The sequence below is a fragment of the Peromyscus eremicus genome, chromosome 15 (genome assembly GCF_949786415.1).
Source record: "Peromyscus eremicus chromosome 15, PerEre_H2_v1, whole genome shotgun sequence".
Classification (NCBI taxonomy): domain Eukaryota; kingdom Metazoa; phylum Chordata; class Mammalia; order Rodentia; family Cricetidae; genus Peromyscus; species Peromyscus eremicus.
The window spans coordinates 60,753,221-60,762,541 of NC_081431.1; the positions used below are offsets into that span (position 1 = coordinate 60,753,221).

Genomic DNA, 9,321 nt, shown 5'->3' on the forward strand with positions numbered 1-9,321 from the left:
ATTGGAGGTGGGATGGATAGAGAGGTGTAGCTATTGGCTTCTTCTTTGGGGAAGAACCTGGGTAGGGCTATTTATTTATTTTAGAGACAAGCTCTGTGTCATCCAGGCTCTGAATTTTGGCTCTGCATGTCAAGTAGTTGGCACTGTGACCTGGGCCACTGCCCAGGTGGGTCACATTATTTGCTATGACTGATGTTGTCATACTGATACCCTCTAGAACAGCGGTTCTTAACCAGTGGGTTGCGACCCCTTTGGGAGTCGACTGACCTTTCACAGGGGTTGCCTAAGACCATCAGAAAGCACAGATGTTTACATTATGATTCATAACAGTAACAAAATCACAGTTATGGAGTAGCAACAAAATAGTTTTATGGTTGGGGGCGGGTCACCACCACATGAGGAACTGTATTAAAGCCTCCCCCTCCAACCCTTCATGGGCCCCTTTCAGTTTCATGACATCTGCTTACACTCACTTCCACATAAATATGCACATAGAGAAAATTAGAAGAAAACGCGGAACACTTCGTGAGTCTGCGTGTCACCCTTGCACGGGGGCCATGCTAATCTTCCCTGTCTCATTCCGTTTTCACTCTATATTCTGCCTAACTGAGCTCTTCAGTGTCTCATGAGCTGCCCCCCCCCCCCCCCCCGCATGTCTCCAACTCCCCTCCACCAGGAAGCCCTTCTTGGTGTTACATCCTCCAACAATGCTGACACCAAGGGCCATGGGACTCGCTCACTGTTACAAAGGCCACCCAAATACCCACAATTTAAACATCGCAGAACTTAGGGGAGAAATAGCATTGCTAGCCCTTGAATCCAGATGATCTCGAAATTCTATATCTCGTGTGGTCTGCCCCCGGTCCTCAGGGTTTCAGCGCCTGTTGGTGTTCTCTTGGACTGATCTACCTGTGCTGAAGAGGGCATGTGCTCTACTTGGCTGTGCTCTTCCTCAGGAGAGCCTTTCCCCCCAAGGCCTTGGTTAGGGTGGTAATACTACTTGAGGACCAAGTAACTCCTTTTAAGTACTGAGGCATTTCATGCACAGTAGCCCAGTTTTGCTTCAAAACTTTTCCAAGGGCGGAGAAGGCAAATGGAAATGACTCCTTTTGATGACTGTGGAAACATCTGGCGCATTAGCTCCCTGTACATGGTGAATTAAGCACGCCCACCTGCTGAGTCCTGATTTCCTCAGTCATGTACTTGGGACTGTTCTGTGTGCCGGCTTAGGTTTTAATCCTGTCCAGTGTTGGGGCTGTGAGCAGTGCTCCCGGGGCTGGCAGGGGAGACAGGATAAGCAGATTTGACTTCTAATCTGACTCACACATCTGCTCAGAGTGCTGTCAAGCTGGGAATGTTTAGCTGTGCATCCAGCCTGCGCTGCCCCTGCTGGTTGCCACAGCTGGCCTCTGGCCTCAAGGTGTACCCCTCCCTCCCTCCTCTGGGAGCCCCAAGTTGGCCGAGGGGCGAGGGGTGTCCCAGGAGGACGGCAGCCTACGGGCAGGCGACAGGCGGATGTTTTCTCTCCTCGACATTGTTCTGACCCCAGTCTATTGTGTGTGCCAAGAGCAACCGTCACCAAGTCTCCTGGCAGGCTCTCGGCGGAGTTGGGGAACATTTCCGGAGAGGAGTGGCCCATTATGAACGCTGAGGCTTTCAAAACCTCTGCCATGCCTTTGGGTTGGCTGGGCTGCAAGAGTCTAGAAGGACAACAATGGAGATTCCGGAGTCCCTGGAGGCCAGCTTCGAAGTTGAAGGTTCCAAGGACCTTGACAGGCTGAGGGTTTGCCCAGGAGGTCTCCCAGGCTTGGCCTGATGCCCATGGGGGGCTTGGGAATGGGAAGTGGAGGAGATCTGGCAGGGAGTTGGTGGCAGACAGACGCACAGCTGGGGACATCGGGACAGCCAGAATTGCTTTGTATTTTATTCACAGTTCCTGACCCCTAACCCGAGCTGGCTCCCACCTGAGGATGGGAAAGGACCTGGTCACCTTCAAAAACTCCACTGAATCCATCCCAGAGGAAATGGGAACTCAGAATTGTTTTGGAGCAGTGTTTGCCGGGAGATGACTGCTGTAAACTGACTCACAGCTGTTCCCCCCAGAGAACGTGTTTATGTCTGTGCCGCTCTTTATCAGGGTGTGTGTGTGTGTGTGTGTGTGTGTGTGACAGAGACAGAGAGAGAGAGAGAGAGAGAGACAGAGACAGACAGAGAGAGAGAGACAGAGAGAGAGAGACAGAGAGACAGAGAGACAGAGAGAGAGACAGAGAGACAGAGAGAGAGAGAGAGAGAGAGAGAGAGAGAGAGAGAGAGAGAGAGAGAGATTAGTCCCTCTGTGAGGATTAGCTCACAGCAAGACCAAAAAATCTGGGAAGTACGTATTTCATATAGATGCGGAAATAGAGTCCCAAGGAGGTTAAGAATTGACTCAGACCACTTAACTACTTTGTGGCAGAGCTGGGATTAGAACCCAAGTCTATGACACTCCAAAGTACATGTCCTAAGCAAAGTCACTCAAAGTTCCAGTGAGTGCATAATCTGAAGTGGTTGTATCACAGGTTAAGAAACCACTTTGGGGCTCTGCTTTAGGACCTCAGCCAGGAAGCACAGCTTAGTCAGAGAACTTGAGAACCCCAGATAGCTGCTAGTCCTCAGGACCTTCCCCTAGAGAGGGTGACCCAGGTCCTGAGGGCACCTATTGGTCCTCCAGGTCAATGGTTTTTTTGTCAATTTGACACAAACCTAGGCATATCTTGAAACCTGAAATCTCAACTGAAGAAATGCCCCCCCTCCTCACATCAGATGGGCTTCCAGAAGATTGATTGACATGGAAGGGCCCACTGTGGTGACGCCATGCCCGGGCAGGTTGTCCTGCGGTATATAAGAAAGCAAAATGAGGGCTGGAGAGATGGCTCAGAGGTTAAGAGCACTGCTTGTTCTTCCAAAGGTCCTGAGTTCAATTCCCAGCACCCACATGGTGGCTCACAACCATCTGTAATGAGATCTGGCGCCCTCTTCTGGCCTGCAAGCATACATGCAGGCAGAACACTGTATACATAATAAATAAATAAACAAACAAACAAACAAACAAACAAATAAATAAATAAATAAATAAAGCAAAATGAGCAAACCAGTGAGTTTTCTCGCGGTTTCTGCCTTGGCTCCTGTCCTGACTTCCCTCAGTGCTGGCGTGTGACCTAAGATGGAATAAACCCTTTCCTCTCGGAGTTGCTTTTGGTCACACCAGCACAAACCCTAATTCAGACATTCTCAGTAGAAAAGTGGGACTGACCGTTTCAGCACACACACACCCCAAGAGAGACACCTATACAACGAAATCAAGACTAATGGGTCCTTCACTCGTGGGGAGACTTCTGTTGTACTGACCGACTCCCTGCCATGAGGGAGGGCTTCGGGGCCTGGGAACAGATTCCTCAGAACCAGGGGTGCAAGACCCTCCTGCTTCACAGTGTCTGAGGGTGTGTTAAGAATAGACAGCCCTGGGGCCCACCTCCTGGGGGATGGTGATTCTCCTTTAAGATTTCTCCCCTGCAATCTCAACACAAGTGAAGCTTGAGGAGAAGTGGGAATGGAACAGCTTTGGGGTCCTGAGGAGTGAGTATCTCCGTAGACCCCAAAGCTAGAGCACCCCGGCGAAGCACACACTGTGGATTTATCAAAAAAGCCAGCGTATGACATGAGAGCTCTGTGTTCGAGTCCTGCTTGGACACTCTGCGGTTTTGCATGACTGCACCTCACCGGACCCCAGTCCTTCACACCTCTGAGGAGATAAGCTCGCCACTCTCCACCATCACTGTGGCACACTCTGCAAAGTAGGCGTGCAGTGGTCTCTGAGTGAACCAGAGGGCCTTCTCACGTGTTTCAGGAAACACCACCAGAGGGATCCAGTGGGCTCCTGTGGTTCATGCTCACCTTATCCTGCTGGGGAGTTGAGAGCTGGGTGTGAAGGGAATAGTCAGGTCCCAGAGTCATGACCTAGATGCCACTGAACAGAGGGTCAAGTGTCAGGTTATGTTTGCAAAACTCTGAAGCGGACACCACAACCCTGGCCGGACAAATTCTTGGGTTAAGGGCATAGGGCTCATATCCTCACTGGACACCTTACTAAGTGAGCCACCCTGGGCCACTTAAGTCTGCCTCTCTGTACCTCAGTATCCTATGTGTAAACTATAATAAATGTATCCACTTCCTAACCCAGACAAAGCACTCAAGACATGCTTGACACACATTACGGAGTATTAAGTATTAGTCATGACTGTCTACTAATGGAAAGATTTTGAATGTAGGGGAGTCTGTAACTGAGTTTCTGCTTGTGTCCTGCCCACATCTCAGGTTAGCCCTGGCTGCCCTGGCTGCCCGTGACGATGAAAACAATGCTAAGAATCAAGTTCTCAGGCTGAGCCTTCTTCTCCTCTTGGTAAATCTCCCTGTGACTAAGAGTCAGGACAAGGTGGCACTGGCTGGGTTAGCGGGTGTTATCACCAGTGTTTCTTAAGCAGGCTTCTCCTTCTTTAGGCTCAGCTCCCAGCGCTTAGGGTGGCGCATGCGAAGGGGACAGGCAGGGCAGATTGTGAATCTCTGCATCTCTGCACCTGAGAAACTAGAGAAGGAATGGAATTCTCGGCCAGCTCTGTCCTGCCTGAGTCCAGGGGACAGTAAGTCACCTCCCTCCTCAGAGGAGCTCTACTGGGCTGGGACCCTGCTCAGGCCTTCTTGTCTGCTCTATTACCCACTGAGTAGGGGCTGGGGAGGTTCTCGGGAGGTATATGGAAGTCTCTGGGTCAAACACGACTTAGTCTTCCAGAAGGCCGCGTACCCCTGCTCTCAGGCAGGCCAACCATTCTTCGAGAGTCCTTCCCCTCGGCACAGGCCACGGGGAGAAGAGTGGTACCCACTGTAGGTGTAAGGATACTGTCTGCCTAAAGGATGCTGTGAAGGGCTTGGGTGTGGCTCAGTGGAGTGTGAAAGGACCTGCTATTCATGCTCAGAAGAAAGAGGGTGGGAAGGAGGGATGGGTGGAAGAAGGGGAGAAGGCAGGAGAGGGGAAGGGAGGAGAAAGTGGGGAGGGAGAGGGAGGGAGACAAGCAGCTAGGTGTAAGTACATGTAATCCTAGTACTTGGGAGGTGGAAGCATGAGGATTGGAGTTCAAGGCCAGCCTAGGCTACAAGAAACCCTGGAGGGAGGAAGGAGGAAGGGAAGGGAAGAGAAAAAGGCTTTCTTTGTTAAGTCAGTGTTTATAGGGAGGAGTAGGGTAACTCGCTGTAGAAGACATGCTTCCCATACAAAAAGGTCGTAGGTTCACTCCCCTCAGCCACTAGGTAGAGAGCCCCAGCAATGGGTGAATATGGACTGCAGCCGTATCAGGCAGAACACCAAGACTGCACCCGAGACGCCATCAGAAAGGAGCCATGGGAGTGACAGGAGGACCTGAGCTAGCCCCACTGTGCTGACCTCACCCATCTGCCAGGAGATGGAGGAAGCGGCAGAGTCTGGCCCCACGCCCGCTGCGGGAACACTCATCCTCATTCTGAGCCAGGGCCCGGCCTGCCCCTGGCAGCACAGTGACTCACACTACCAGGTCCGCACACCAGAGGAATCCAGACCAGCAGGAAACAGGTGGCTGCCCTGTCACAGGGAGACACTGACTCTGTTGGAGGGTGGTAACGTTTGAGCCAGACCCCAAAGCTGAGCGCATTTCTGCAGAACCAGGGAGAACCGCCAACGTCCCGAGAATTGTAAGACCTCCCTTGTGGGGAGCCTAGGAGACGAAAGGGAGGACAGGGGACAAGCAGGGGTTCCCACTGCACGTGGCAGAGGCCCTGTGAGCAGGACAGGCCGAGGGGGTATTATCATTACCTACCGACTGTTAGAAGCAATATATGTTTGTCCTTTAAAAAAAAAATGGAGCAAAACAGAAGCCTGCAGCTCAGCTGGAAGAGTGACCGGCTACTGAGCGTGAAGACCTGGGTTTCACACACACACACACACACACACACACACACACACACACACACACACGCTGTCACACAAACTGGCGTGGTGGCAGCTGTGGTCACACCTTAAGGTGTGGTAGAGGGATGAAGATCAGGAGAGCAAGAACATCCTTCACATGGGAAATACAAGAAAAACCTGGGATACATGAGCCCTTGTCTAAAAAAAGGTTGTGGGGGGGGGGCAAAGAAGAAAACAAAAATCACTACTACTCATGTGCAAAACCCCCTAATTAATTGCTGCCAATAAACACTTGGATGCTTTGCTTTCAGGCTCTCTTATAAACATTCTTGTAGGTGGTCCTACACCTGTGTATATAAAAACAGCATTAAGTGAATTTAGTGGGTTAAACAGAAAGAGGAGAGAAGAGGAAGAGAGAGAGGAGAGAAAGGAGCGGGGGGAGAAAGAGCACACAAAGTAGTTGGCAGGGAAGAGTGGGGAGGGAGTAGTGAAAGAACTGGACGGGAGGTAATACAGGTGGATTTGATCACAACACATTATATGTGTGTATGAAATTCTCAGTTCCGCAAGTGTACAGGGCCAGGCAGTGGTGGCTCACGCCTTTGATCCCAGTACTCAGGAGGCAGAGCCAGGTGGATCTCTGTGAGTTTGAGGCCAGCCTGGGCTACAAAATGAGATCCAGGACAGGCACCAAAACTACACAGAAAAACCCTGTCTCGAAAAAAAAAAAAGTGTACAGGGACTGGGGAGATGGCTCAGTGGTTAAGAGCACTTGCTCCTCTTCCCAAAGGAAACAAATTTAGTTCCCAGTACTCACATCAGATGGCTCACAGCCACCTATAACTCTGGGTCCAGGAAAGCTGATAATATTTGGGTACTGCATGCACAGGGTTCACACACATATACTAAGGTACACATACACATAAAATAAACAAATAAAACTTTAAAAATATATACAAAGGGGGATGGAGAGATTTATCAGTCCATAAAACTTGGAGGCTTGAATTTGGATCCCTAGCACCCATGTAGAAGGCCAGCATAGTGGTACATATCTGGAAAGCCAGGCTAGTTGAATCAGTTAGCTACAGGTTCAAGGAGAGACATGCCTCAAAAACGAAGACAAGGAACAACAGAGGATGACATGCAGTCTTGACCTCTGACCTCCACATGCATGCTTACACAGCATGTCCAAATGCAGGTGCACACAAACACGAAGACACATAAACACATACACACACAATAATACAGATAAGTGTAATAATGCCAAGCTGGAGACCCAGTGACTCCAGAGGCTGAGAAGGCTGAAACAAAAGTCTCTCAAGTTCCATGTCACCCTATAACTCAGTGGTATATTTCTTAGCATGTCACAGGCCCTGGGTTTATCCCTAATACCACATGCAAAATTATAGATCATAATACGTACTGTAGGAGGCCAGGGAGATGGCTCCGTGGGCAGCAACACCTGCTGTGCGAGCATACAGACTTGAGTTCAAAAGGACCCATGTAAGAATACAGGCATGGCTGTGTGTCTATAACCCCAGTAATGGGAATAAGGACAGGTGGATCCTGGGAGCTCAGTGGTACCAGCCTACTTGAAAAGGCAAGTTTCCAGTCCAGTAAGAGGCCCTGTCTCAAGGCAATGATGTCGGGAGCAATAGAGGAATTCATGGGACATCCTTTTGTAGCCTCTTGATGAATGTGCACAGATTGTGCAGGTATGTACATCCACAGACAACACACACACACACACACACACACACACACACACACCACATACACAGAATTAGAACAATATGTATGGGCAGTATGTATTTTCATTTGTTTTGTTTTGCAGTGCTGGTGATGAACCCAGGACCTCCCACGTGAGAGGCCAGTGCTCTATCACTGAACTGTAACCCCTGATGCTCTAGGCACATTAGTGTAGCAAAATTCATGTTTCATAATCAAGATTGTGCTCTGCCAGTTGAGCATCCCTAAACTGAAGATGCAAAATACTCCAGAATCTGGACCTTTGGGAGCGCTGGCGGACATCACAAGTAGAGTCCACACTTGCCCTCCTATGCCAGCCAGGTTGCAGTTAAAACGCAAGTACACTAAAATGTCGTCGAGATTACCTCCAGGCAAGGAATACAGCTCAGTGGTGTGTGCTCAGCCTGTGCAATGCTTTGGGTTCACTTTCCAGCACGACGATGACGACGACGACGATGATGATGATGATGATGATGATGATGATGATGTCGATAATAGAAAGAAGAGGACGAGAAACAGCAGCATCCGCCGCCACTGACTTCAGGTCATGTGTGTAAAGTGTACATTAAACATAAGTAAGTTATGACCTCGTCCACAAGACATCTCCTTAGATATGTAAGTTGATATTCCAAAGTCTAAAAAAAGCTTAAACTTGAAATTCTTCAGGTTTCAAGCATTACCTCTAAGGCATATTCAACCTTTATTAAAATAGTTTCTGAATTCAGAGCGTATGTAGATAAACACATAAATTGTCTAAAAATAATATATTTAGCAGAATACTGTGCTTCTAAATAGTAACTTAGGAGGGGCTGGAGGGGCCATTCTTGGGTTAAGCGCACTGACTCCTCTTCCAGAAGACCCAGGTTCAGTTCCCGGCACCCACATGGTGACTCACAACTATCTGTAACTCCAGTTCCAGGGGATCTATATTCTCTTCTGGCCTCCTCAGGCACTGCATGCAGATGATGTACAGACATACATGCAGGCAAAATACTCATGGACATATTAAAAAAAAAAAGAGTCAGCAACTTGGCCTCAGGATTCTCATTAGAAAAGGCCAGAACAATGCCTCTAGCATGTTATGAAGCAGCTGTTTTAGACCAAAGCATTCAGCTGTCCAAATTACCATCCAGTTGGGTATGGCGACACACACCTATCATCACCACTGTAGAAGCTGAGCCAGGAGGATGGAGACTTTGAGGCCAGCCAGGGTCCATGTGGTGTGGACGGTCAGAAATAAAAATTAAATGTAAAAAATTCCCATTTAGGTCTGAGGGTAGAGCAACAGCATTTTGAGACCGACTGCCTACCCTGAAGATGGTAGGGGGAAAAAAAAAAAAAGAACAAGGTGAAGAACAGAGAAAAGAAGACGTCACAGAGTGTGTGTGTGTTGGGGGAGGGGGGTGTCTCAGCCAAAGCAGAGGGCAAGAAAGCACTGAGCCTAAAGGTAAGTAGAAGTGTGGGGCTCTGTGTGACAGACAGGTCAGGAGAGAGGAGCCCTCTCAGAGCTGGGCTTGACTAGGTGGGGCCTCTCAGAAGTCGCTAGGGCTTAGTTCTTGAGGGGATTAATCCAATCACTGAATAATGGATTAAGAGAT

At 49.3% G+C, this 9,321-nt stretch overlaps 1 non-coding gene across 1 annotated transcript; it reads right to left on the reverse strand.

Annotated features, from left to right (window-relative positions):
* Positions 1–507: 507 nt before the first annotated feature.
* LOC131925922 (U6 spliceosomal RNA) lies at positions 508–612 on the reverse strand. The gene has a single exon (XR_009383415.1). It is a non-coding gene; the product is annotated as a U6 spliceosomal RNA (small nuclear RNA).
* Positions 613–9,321: the final 8,709 nt, after the last annotated feature.